The sequence below is a fragment of the Humulus lupulus genome, chromosome 5, assembly GCF_963169125.1.
Source record: "Humulus lupulus chromosome 5, drHumLupu1.1, whole genome shotgun sequence".
NCBI classification, from domain to species: Eukaryota; Viridiplantae; Streptophyta; class Magnoliopsida; order Rosales; family Cannabaceae; genus Humulus; species Humulus lupulus.
In genome coordinates, this window is record NC_084797.1 from 216623727 (window position 1) to 216636271 (window position 12545).

The window sequence follows — 12545 nt, forward strand, 5'->3', positions numbered from 1 at the left end:
ATATAGATAATGCTGCCACACCTACAGTGCGAATACCACTGCAGCCAACTCTAGGTCATGAGTAGGGTACTACTGCTCATATTCCTTTATCTGTCTTGAGGCATAGGAAATCACCTTACCAGCCTGCATTCGAACACAACCTAACCCCTGTCTCGAAGCATCACAATAAACTACAAACTTCTCCTAATCTAAAGCAAGACTAAGCAATGGTGCGATAATCAATCACGACTTCAACTCCTAAAAGTTGTTCGCACATTTTTCAGACCCAACAAAATTCAAATTCTTAGGTGTCAATTCAGTCAAAGGTGTTGCGATTCTGGAGAACCTTTCAACAAAATGTCGATAGTACCCTGCCAACTCCAGAAAAATTATAATCTCTGAAGCATTCCTTGGCCTTGGCCAATCTCTCACCGCCTCTTTCTTTGTCGGATCCACCATAATCCCGTCTTTACTGACAATATGACCAAGAAACATCACTTGAGGTAATCAGAACTCATACTTCTTGAACTTGACATATAACTGTGTTCCTTCAATCTCTGTAATACCAAACGAAGATGCTACTCGTGTTCTGTCTCTAATTGAGAGTAGATCCGAATGTCATCGATGAACACAATCAAAAACCTATTTAGATAGTCCTTGAACACTTTGTTCATCATATCCATGAATGTTGCCGGGGCATTGGCCAGTCCAAAGGACAAAACCAAAAAATCATAATGCTCGTACCTCGTGCGAAAGGATGTCTTTACAATATCCTCCTCTTCAATCCTCAGCTGGTGATAACCAAATCGAAGTTCAATCTTTGAAAAAAACTACCTTACCCTGAAACTAGTCTAACAAGTCATCAATCCTAGGCAGCGGATACTTGCTCTTGATGGCCAGCCCATTTAGTTCTCGGTAGTCAATACACTTCCTTAACGACCCATGTTTCTTCTTCACAAACAACACCAGTTCACCCCACAATGAGAAGCTAGGTCTAATGAATCCCAAGTCAAGTAACTCCTGCAACTGAACCTTCAATTCTTTTAATTTTGTTGGTGCCATACTGTATGACGCTTTAGACACCGGATCTACTCCTGGTGCCAACTTTATAACAAACTCAATTTCCTGATGCGATGTTAGCCCAGGTAGATCTTCTGGGAACACATCTAGAAACTCACAAACAAATCTAGTCTCCTCTTATTTGACTGGTACACCCTTCATGGTATCCACCACACTAGCGCAGAATCCTAAGCAAGCTCCTTACAATAGATCTCTAGCCCTCAATGTTGAGATCATAGGAATGCGAGGCACATTCACAACACCTACAAACACAAACAGGTCCTCTCCCTCAGGCTCAAAAATAACCATCCTCCTTTCGCAATCTATGGTTGCCCTGTACTTAGCCAACTAATCAATACCCAGAATCATATGAAAATACTCCATCGTTGTAACGCCCTACTAATACAGGGTCGTTACACTTTGTGTTTAAAATTGTGCTTAACTCGTTAAGCGAGTTGTTTAAACTCAAAAGTTTAATTTAGATAACATAAAGGTCCAGGCAGTAAATTTTTTGGATAAAAAGATTTAACTTTTCATTAAGTCTGTAAAAGAGTTTACATGGGATGCCAAAAAATTGATTAAAAGCATAATTACAATTGTAGTTTTACAAACAATAGACCTAAGCGAAAAAAATCAGACTTTTACATTGAGTCCCTTAATAAATCTCGGCTGTGGCAGAAGAGTAGGCCAAACATGTATGCACCACTCTAAAGCCCTCCAACTAATGGTTGACAATCATTCACCTTACCCTTACCTGCACCACATAGTACCCGTGAGCCGAGGCTCAGCAAGAAAACCCCACATGACATAACGAATATCCAAATAATCATAAGTAATAAACAAAATGCTACACAAATAATAAATGCATTCATTTCAAACATACAAGCATTAAACAACCTCACAATAATTTTCCAACCAGTATAAGCACTCATGCTGAGTAGATGCATATCCCACCCCTTTAATGGCCTCGCCACTACGGCGAACATCGCATCCCCAGTAATGGCCCCACCATTACGCATGTAGTTCCGATAAAAACCTCAAGGCCGATAACGACCTCCCAACTCACCAATAACCAGCCTAAACGAAGCATTACAAACGTTTATAACAACAGATGCTGGTATAGAGCAAACATTTACTTTAAACAGATTCACAACACGTCATACTCGTGTTCGATAATCAAGGGATGATCGACCATGATCACAACCAATCAGTACAAGCAGTTATACCAATATAAGTTCATGAAAATTAGACATTAACTTAAACAGATTCATGACATGGTCATCCTCATTTCCTACAATTGTGGAACATGCCCTACACTCGGTACAAGTATCAATTTTCTTACCTCAAGTCCTGAGCAATAACGTAAAGTGTTTGTGAGCATGATCCTTTCCTCCTGAGCCTTGCGGTACTCCCCAGTCACAACATAACAAGGAATAACTATCAAGAAACAACCCAACAAAGGCTTTCGAAAAAAGTCCTAGTCTCTAGGACCTTAAACTCTACAAAAATAAGGAGTAGAATTGTTGCCGAGCCCTCAGGTTTGGGTTCCTGCAATCGAAAACACAATTTCCCACTATTCCCCTATTTGAGCCGCGACTCACCCCTAAAAGGGTCGCGATGCCCAACTAGGCAGAGAGCCCCACACCCAAAATCCCTGCACATGCGTTGCGATGAAACCCATAAAGTGCCGCAGCACTAAGTTGGTTCGAGGCACCTTCTGCCTGCTGAGTTCATGCAGGTCACGACACGACCCTGCAAACCCAGAAATTATGCGATTCTAGAAATCGCAAACTGACCTAAAAAAATTTTCAACCACTTACGAGCCTAAACCCAACCACAGATTAGTGATACCACCCATAAGCATAATAAAACAACATTAAAATACATCAAAACCTAACAAATCCCCAATAGCAAAAAATTGACAAAACACTCCAAGAACTCTTCAAAAACTTCAAGAATCGGGACTTAAATCTTGGAATTTCAATCCTCAACTAAGTCTCTAGCCTTAGTTGCTCCCTAATCCTTCTCCTTGCTGCTCAAAAACCCTTAAATCCTTACTTCTTCAAGTCTTGGGCAAGCTTGAGCTTGAGAGAAATTAGAGGTGGAAGAGGGAGGGAGGGAGGGAGAGAGAGAGAGAGAGAGAGAGAGAGAGAGAGAGAGAGAGAGAGAGAGAGAGAACTATATGTTGAAAATGTGAATATTGTGGAAGGCTTGAGTCTCAGCTAAGTGTTAGTTGCCTAATGGGAAAAAACCTAATTGCCTCCACCTATTAAGTCTCCATCCAAAGTCCACCAAGGGCAAAAAGGTCATTTGACACCAATTCCCACTAAACCTCAAATTATACTTAAAATCCCAATTAAATCCACTAATCCCCCAAATACAAATATTCCCCTCCCCCCCTCTATTATGACTCATACCCCCAATAATTTCTGGTAATTCACCGAATTACCAAAATACCCCTAGACTCACCCCGAGCCGAGTATTAATCCCCGTTGTGACTTTTTCACCAAATTACTCACTAGGATCACCTTGTGCCGAATATCTCAAATATATCCACATAATAATGTGGTCCCACTCATAAAGCATATATAATTACAGATATACCCTCAGCAGGTCAAAATTATGAAAATGCCCTTTTTGACAGAAACAAGCCTATAAGCACATTTAATACACTTAAACATGCATAAACAGTCATATCATAATATAACTCATATATTTCACAATTATAATCTCAATTAAATATATTAACACATAAACATCTACTTATACCCTCTTGGCACAATAATCAAGACGTTATACCTTATTAACAAATTTAGGATGTTACAATCGTTAACTCAATCAAGTCTACGAAAAACTCCTTACTATCTACCTCTACCATTAGTAATCTGACCCTTTTCTTACAGACTACCAATTTCCTAGTACGCAGCAAAGTCCTAAACCCCAAAGCATACAAATCACAAGGTCTACAAAGTCTGTCTGTTATCCTACTGAATACAAAAGAATGTGTTGCACCAGAGTGAATCAATACAATCTAAGAGGATCCAAAATATAGAAATTTGACATGTCACTAATGAGGGACTAGCCTCGGCCTCTGACTATGTCAATGTGAACACTCGAGCTAGAACCAACACTACAAGAAAAAATGCTTTTAATAACACCGAAAATGTGTTATCAAAACATACGATAACACTTTCTGATGTGTTAAGACCGACTATGTTATCGTAGGTCAGGGTACTTTACATAACACTTTATCAGTGTTATACAGATGTGTTATTGTACTGTCAACGATAACACAATTTGTGTGTTATTTTAATATATAGATAAGTGTTTAATTATGTTATTTATAGTCGATTATATAACACTTTTTTTGTGTTATACTACACTTTAGTATAACACTTTTTTTGTGTTATACTACACTTTAGTATAACACATTTTTTGTGTTATACTACACTTTAGTATAACACATGTGTTATATTAGCTTAGAAAAACATAATCTTTTTTTACTTACACAAAACTAGGAAAACAAATATGAAAGTTGAAGCCAAATAAGGTAACATAAATAGATTTTTATTAATTACTCAAATGTAATTACAATATTTAGTCTACTAGTCTAGGCTTAAGAAATCATATTACAACATAATTTATGCCCAATTCAGATTCCTTTATCACTAAATAAAAAACAACAAATGTATACAAAAATTAGTGAAATACATTCTTCCATTCTAAAGGCCTCAACTACAAATGTTGTCAAGAATTGCTCCAAAGAAATCATCTCAATATAGCTGCACATTGTAAAAAAAAAGTCCTTTTATTATTAAGAACAAAAGTTCTTGCCACCACAACAACAAACTTACAGTCTTTTCTTAAATGATACATTGAAAACATCAAAAGAAGAAAATGGAAAACTAAGATAAATACTTATCTGTTTTAGTTAAATAAATCAAGAGAGCTATCAAGAAAGAGCTAGGGAATTTTCAGATGAACAATAAAATAAGAGAGAATCAGTAGAGAGTTTCTCTAGCGTGATGAGTCTGATGACTCAAAACAGTCAGTTGGGACATAAACTGTATAACTAACTAACAAAAACGCATACCCTAATACACACTCATGCCTTCACTTCACACGAGATAAATAACTACAATTCTAACAGGAAAATGTATTCATAATTATATAATATCTATAGCAAAAAATAGCTAATTCCACCATTGAATACCTGATACATCCACACAGGCATACAAATAGTAAATCCAAGATTCCAAATACAAAGTACTTCAAGTATTTATCTCTCTTAGCATACTGTGTAATTGTTTAATTACATATCATTACTGACCAAACAGGAGTCTTAATAAAAAAGAATCGCTAAGAAAGAAACAGTACCTCACTTGCCGCTGCCTTGAAACGAACATATATAACAGATGGCTTTACACCCTCAGCAAGAGATGCCTTGCTGCTACTATTGCTCCGGATTGCTGACTAAACCTGATGAAGAAACAATAACCATATAGAACGAGAACATTTTCTTTTATAGGTAACAAACAGAGCACTTGATTTAAGACCAAAAGGAGACAGAAACAGAGGTCTACCAACCCAACAAAATAGCACAAAACAATGGAGCGCATTAATTCAACCCCTACATTATTTTACCTGAGAAGACGCACTTTTGAGTACAGAAAGTACATGAGAGCGAATCATACCCAATGCTCGAGACTGTCATAACAAAAAAATTACTCAATTATTGGAAATGGAAACAAATTTTAGTGGAAGAATGTGCAAAAATGTAACGTTATCTAATAAGCTATCTGCACAAATTTGTTTGTACCTGTAGTTGTCGAAATTTGAGTAAGTAAACGCCGGATTCAGCATACTGTGGATTATTTTCTACATACCTAATATAAAGTAGATAATGTTTAAGGTCATCAAGGTGATTGAGAAAATAAATGTCTCAACAAAATATGCTAGTAATTCCCTAAAGCAACATATAAATTAATGGTACGACACAAGTAATATTTAATGAATGCAACTAAAGCAGCAAAAATAGATACATAAATATATATGATGTAAATAGCATCCCCTTACGCTATGTAGTCATCAAGGCATTTGAGCAGAGGGAGGAAGTTTTCATTGACAACATTCATATTTGGAGAATAAAAATTTGTAGAGATCTGCACAAGGATAGACAACAGCAAATCCTTTTGTAATGATAAGGAACGAATAGTTTAGTATAATACACTGTGCAAGTTTTGAATCCAACAAATTGAAGTTCAGTTTATATTTCAATAATCAGCTCTCCAATTAAACTTTAAAGACTGGACACTAAGACTAATCTGACAAATTCAACTTTTACACTAAAAAAATTCAAGCAAAGAAAATGTTAGATAGTTCAAATGCATTACTAAATTATATTCATATTTCATTACATGCATTTAAAAAAATCTAAATAGAAAAAATTACAAGCGGTATCATTATCAAAGCCTACCAACCTGTTAAAATGAGCTTAATTTATAAGGTTTTAAGAATGGTCTATTTTTCCCAACCCAACAACCAAAAAAAAATAGGGGGAGAAAAAAAAAGATAGTGATGAACCCATATGAAAGAAATTTAAAAGAATAAATGACAAACACGAGATCACTTCACATGAGTATATGTAGAAAGCATAAGCTTAGATATGACCACGAACTATGACTTTAGATCATTAAGAAAACATGTAAACAAAACTAGAGAACTATATAAATGATATTAGAATGTCAAACTAGGAATGCATTGCAAGAGAAGGGAAGCTTATAGATTACCCCTAACAATGTGACCAAGATACGAGCTCCATTGCATCCTAATGGGTGTCCCAATGATACAGCCCCACCATGTACGTTAAGGCTTTCATGCAGTTGTAAGTATAATCAATATTTTAAACCATTCATTCATAACAACTATGAACAAGCGCAACAAGAAAAAGAGTGAGAGAAACTGCTGCAATAATGAATAAAATATTCCTTAAAATATACTTCAAGCAGCAGTATGTTTAAAAAATCAGATTTACAACTAAGAAAAAGATATTGTAAAGTGCTATACCAATAAGAAAATTAAGTTGCCCTCAATTCATATAGCAATACAAGAATCCGTGTATGCACCTCAAGGTAGTAAGATGTTTGAAAATCTGGGGAAAAAATGACAAGCACAAATATTCTTTAGTGTATAAGGTCATTTTTTGTATGTAAAAAATAAATAAACAAGAGAAAATGAAATCCCTTGAAATTCTATTTTTTTTCTTTCCCCTTCTTAAAATACAATTTCCAAACAGAAATGTAAATAAAAGTGTTCAGATGTTAGTAAAGCTCCCTACAGATAGTTCGTTTTCCAAAGCTCCCTATATATAGAAAATTTACAATTACATAGCACAAGTATTAAAAATAAAGGTTGAAAATTTTAATGAAAGCCCAAGAGCCTAATTAATCTACAGATTTAATACCAGATTTAATTCAAAGAAGAAAAATTCAAAATCGAAACTTTGAACCAAAAACTGAGATAAGTCTACAGATCAGTGCTCGAAGTATCATACAAAAATAAAACTGTAAAACCCACATAACTCTTACCATTTTCTGAAAGTTGAAGTAGCTTGTCTGATTAATCACTGCAATCAAGATGTTAATACTTACATCAACTGCATTGGTCCCTTTGTCCATTAAATCAAGTTTTGTTAGCACCCCAAATGTTCTTTCACCTGAAATATCAAATTACAATGAAGAAAAATTATTTCTTAGCCTCTACAAGAAAAACTGATGAATGTAAAAGAAGAGAGAGAAGAGAGTTATAAGATTACCTGAAGGATCAACTTCTCTTGCAAGTTTGATTGCATTTGATGTGGCAATATCTTGATTTGCAGGAGATATAGCCAATATGATAGAGTTAGGCTACAAAATAGAGAAATGTATCACTAAGCATGAGGAAGAACAAAAGACTAATCTTGAAGTTATGATTATGAAAACAACTTTCTCAATTTTTCTATATATATGAACAACAAATTGTAATTTTGTTTTCTTCAGATAATAGATATACATAGATATACATGGTTAATGCATATCCTTCTATATAATGTAACACCAAAAACATGACACAGATCACTGATTTGGGAAAAGAACATATCAGTATAGTTTTATTTGTTTGGCCCAAAGAGAGAATCAATCCCTTATTACCCACTCTTTACGCAGACCAATAAGCACAAGAGATATTCTGTCTTCCATTATACAGTTTCAAATATTTTAAAAAGTACAATCCCAACGTCCTACAAAAACTATTATAAACACTAAAGAGAAAAAGCAGTTAGATTCTTCTGTTAATAGCTTGGTAAGGCATATTTAGTTAGAACTTAGAAAGACAGTTGTATAAGGTAAATGATATCCTTCCCCTTGAGGTAGAAATTGCAACTGACATAGGGGTAGAACTCCATAATTTTTACAATCTAAGAAATTGATAGGAACAACTGCATTGCATTTTTTTAAGACACAAACGCATATTGGTGAATATAAAAATACTAGATAAAACTGACTGTTGGCCCTTCTTGATGAAAGCTTTTCAACCAATGAAGCAATGGCATGTAAGAAAGTAGCAATTTAATCCAAAACCCAGATAGATGATTGCCCTATTCACAAAATTGAGTTCTAGAAGAAAGAACATGAATATTTTCATCCTAAAATGTGAAATTCCATTGCTTCATTTAATAAATTGGTTTCTTAGATGATGAAATTAAAAAAAAATAATAATAATTGCACTGGCCCAAACAGTTTGCAACTTAAGAGGGGAGGAATAAAAATAATAATAATATTAATTAGTTTCCCAGAAAAAAGAAGAAAAAAAATGAATCTTTTTGCATCAATATATAATTAATTTGGAGCTCATGACTTGGTAAATACTCTTGCAGTATCTAATATTTTGATGGTGGTGATACTGGATTTGGCAGATGTTTTTAGAGATGATGGGTAAAAAAATACCAACAATTTCTTGAGAAGCCATATGAAATACATTTTCACGGCTCACACCTCCATCTCTTAAAAACAAGAAGACACTTTTTTTTCCTTTTATAAGAATCTACAATAGGCAATGAACATCTATTTACTTTTCTAGATTTACAGTATCACCGTTTATTTCTGTGTTTGGTTTATCAAGTGACTACATGAGCTAGGAAAACTGCCACCATTTCTTTCGAATCAAAAATAAAAATATAAAAAAAGAACAGAGAGAAATAAAAAAGAAATATTTCATGTACTCACCTTCTCAACATAAGAGCGGACCATATTTTCAATATCTTCAACAATGGTTTCCAGTTGTCCCTCTGCAACAACCAAAATTTGTTACTTGATATTATATATTCATTATATTTACCAAATAAAGAAAGGAAGTGCCATTTTCTTTGACTGAATTATATAGATTAGAGAAAATTATTACCTACAGCAACCTTTGTCAACCCAGGAAGATCTATGACTGTCAAGTTTACAACTACCAGAGGAAACGTGATTTTAGTCATTATAGATTATACAATTAAAACTAGCGTAGAATAGAAGTGTTTCATCAACAAGGCAATGTAATATGAATAATTATCCATAGAATCCAGGAAAACAAATAAAGCTCAAGATGAACACTTGTATGAAAAGCTAACAGTGATCTCCAATTTCATTTGCACAAATAAAGCATGCTTGTAACAATTTACGAGAAGAGTTTAAGTGTATATAACAGACAACAGAGTATGCTTTCCATAAGAATTTACAGTTTGCTAGTGGATTGAATTACCGATCATTGTAGATGGACTAAAGAAATTATAAATTTCACAGCAGATCCATCAAGGAGTCGCCAGCAAAACAAGGTTACCATCGCAAAATAAAAAATATAAGTATGACAAGTATAACAGAATTTTCAATGACATGGTAGAGATGCTGAAAGTGGGTTGCCCCATAGTTGTTTGGTGTAATAGATTTTAAGGATGTATTACTTTTCTGATCTTCTAAGATATTGGAGCTTTCTGTTGCAATTTTACAGTATGGATAACTTATCTATGCTTAACTTGTACTCTTTTCTTCATAATTAATACATGTTTTTTTCTTGTCCAAATATTATAAAAAGAAAAGTTCAATAGTTCTTCAGACAAAGAGATTCATCAGCACACATCTTGGTTAATAGACAATTAGGGGGTATAAAGGACAATCACCACCAAGAAGTTGCAATATAAAGGAAAGATTAAAAATTAAGAAAGGATATGAAGTTTGAGAAATTACTGATGATATATTTTTTTTATTTCCACATATTGATTACACAAATTTATAAAACGATTAATATTTCTATATTATTAACTCACTTAAAGCACTTCCATATGAAATGAAAGTACAAACCATTTGGAGAATATATGCTTAGATGAATTGGAATGTTAGATATTTGCTTAGATTTCCCAGTAATACGATCTGTCTCATCTTGGATCTCCTTACGCACAGCAGCTGCAGAAAAGAAAAAAATACAATAGAAAGATTATCTTTAAACAAATAGAATAAAAACCCTCAATAAATGATAAATGTCTTAATCGAGAAGAAATTCCCAGATAAGAAAATTAACTCACCAAAATCAGTATACTTCTTTCTAGGAGCATGAAGAAACTCCGCATACTCAGTCTGACCATCTTTTGTCTTATGAAGTTGCAACACCAGTGGCCTCCTCGTAACAATACCTAGAAATCAGGGACCTTTAGTTAGACAAACTAAAGAACTGTTCGAGATATTGGATACAAAATTCTAAATGATTTTAACTCTTATGAGTTGACTACACATCTTCTGATTATGAGATCAGATACACAATTCATGACACCAATCAGGCTGAATATAACAATTAAAACACTCTGCTTAGCTGCTCAGAAAGATTGGGAAAACTTGAAAGAAATTCCCACAATTTGTGTCAGTTGGGATGCTTAAAATAGCAAAGCTTTTTTCAAACGAGTTCCATACAAGTGTATGCTCAATTAGATAAGCTCCCAATATTTTGCTAGCCAAAATAAACTAACAAAAAACCCTCGACACATTTTACAATTCCTTCACTTTCTAAGTAACCAAACACAAATCTTTATTGACAAATCATCCAAAAAAACGAAACCCAGAAAGAAGTACCAGATCCACGAGGCAAGAAATCTCTGCCCACCACGCTTTCCAACACCGAAGATTTACCAGAACTCTATTTACCAATTTAAAAAACAAAACGAAAAAGATTTAAAATCCCATATACTGAACAGAAAATAAAATGAAAACCATTATAAACAAATGAAGAGGAAAAGAAGAAAAACCTGGCCTTTGAAGGTCTCGGGTCTCAGAAATGTTGAAGGAATTGAATGAAAGGAATTTTCAGGTCTCTCGGGTGACTCACCTTTGGCTTTCGTCTCGGTAGATGTATTATTCTACATTTTCCAAAAAGAACATTCATTCATTTCTTTCTTCCCCGTCGACCACGAAAAATCCAGACCCGGAAAGGAGAAGGGCCGGTGGTGGACATTTGGGAAAGTCGGGCCGATCGGGTGTCTTCATTCAAGTGACGATACAGAAGAAGAACGAAACGAAGTGAGAGGCTGGGGGGCAGGGAAAAGAGTCGAGTCGATCAGGCTCGACAACCGGGAGAAGCAAAAGGAAATTAGGATTTGGCCAAAGGGTCTCTCGGGTCTCACAAATTTTCTGGTCTCAGGAATAAAAAAAAGGCTAAGGGGCGGGTCTCACAAATTTTCTGTTCTCAGTAATGAAAAAAAAAAGGCTAAGTGGCGGGATGGTGTATATTACTGCCCTTTTTTCATGCCCAATATAATACTCTAGCATAACACTTTTTTATTAGTATTATATTCATGTGTTATGGAAATGGGTATTTGGTGTAGTGCAAGTTGTCACCCCTCTTTGGTTCCTCCTTCTTCGACTGTGGGCAGTCCTTTTTGAGATGTCTAACCACACCACACATGAAACATGCCTTGGCACGACATTCTCCCAAGTGGGGTCTCCTGCATCGAGCGCACTCTAGATAACTTCTCTAGTTCTCACCTTTGCCATGGCAGCCACCCTGAGTACCCCTAAATATCTTATCTGAATCGAGGGTTGTAGTGTCCCAAAAGTCTTAATAAGGGATAATATGTTGATTAGTATGCCTGGAGGGCATAATTGGAAATTATGTGATTTTAATCGAATATATATGTGATTGTGTGGATTATGTGAGTTATATTATGATATGTCTGCTTTTGCATGTTTATGTGTATTAAATATGCTTAAAGGCTTGCTTTCGTAAAAAATAAAAGGAATTTTTCGTAATTTTGACCCGTTGAGGGTATAATTGTAATTTTATATGCTATGTGCTTGAGACCACATTATTTTGTGGATATATTTGTGATATTAGGCAAGAGTTGATCCATTTGAGCAATTTAGCAGAAAATTCACAACAGGGATTAATACCCGGCTCGGGGTGAGCCAAGGGGTATTTTGGTAATTTTACACATTTCAGGAATTAAA

At 34.8% G+C, this 12545-nt stretch overlaps 2 long non-coding RNA genes across 2 annotated transcripts; both read right to left on the reverse strand.

Annotated features, from left to right (window-relative positions):
• Positions 1-7700: 7700 nt before the first annotated feature.
• Positions 7701-9461, reverse strand: LOC133833971 (uncharacterized). Its single transcript, XR_009893240.1, has 3 exons — positions 9300-9461; positions 7853-7943; positions 7701-7753 (listed from the first exon to the last, which is right to left on the reverse strand). It is a non-coding gene; the product is annotated as an uncharacterized LOC133833971 (long non-coding RNA).
• Positions 9462-10414: 953 nt separating this feature from the next.
• On the reverse strand, positions 10415-12022 carry LOC133833972 (uncharacterized). Its single transcript, XR_009893241.1, has 3 exons — positions 11175-12022; positions 10634-10741; positions 10415-10514 (listed from the first exon to the last, which is right to left on the reverse strand). It is a non-coding gene; the product is annotated as an uncharacterized LOC133833972 (long non-coding RNA).
• Between the last annotated feature and the right edge of the window lie 523 nt (positions 12023-12545).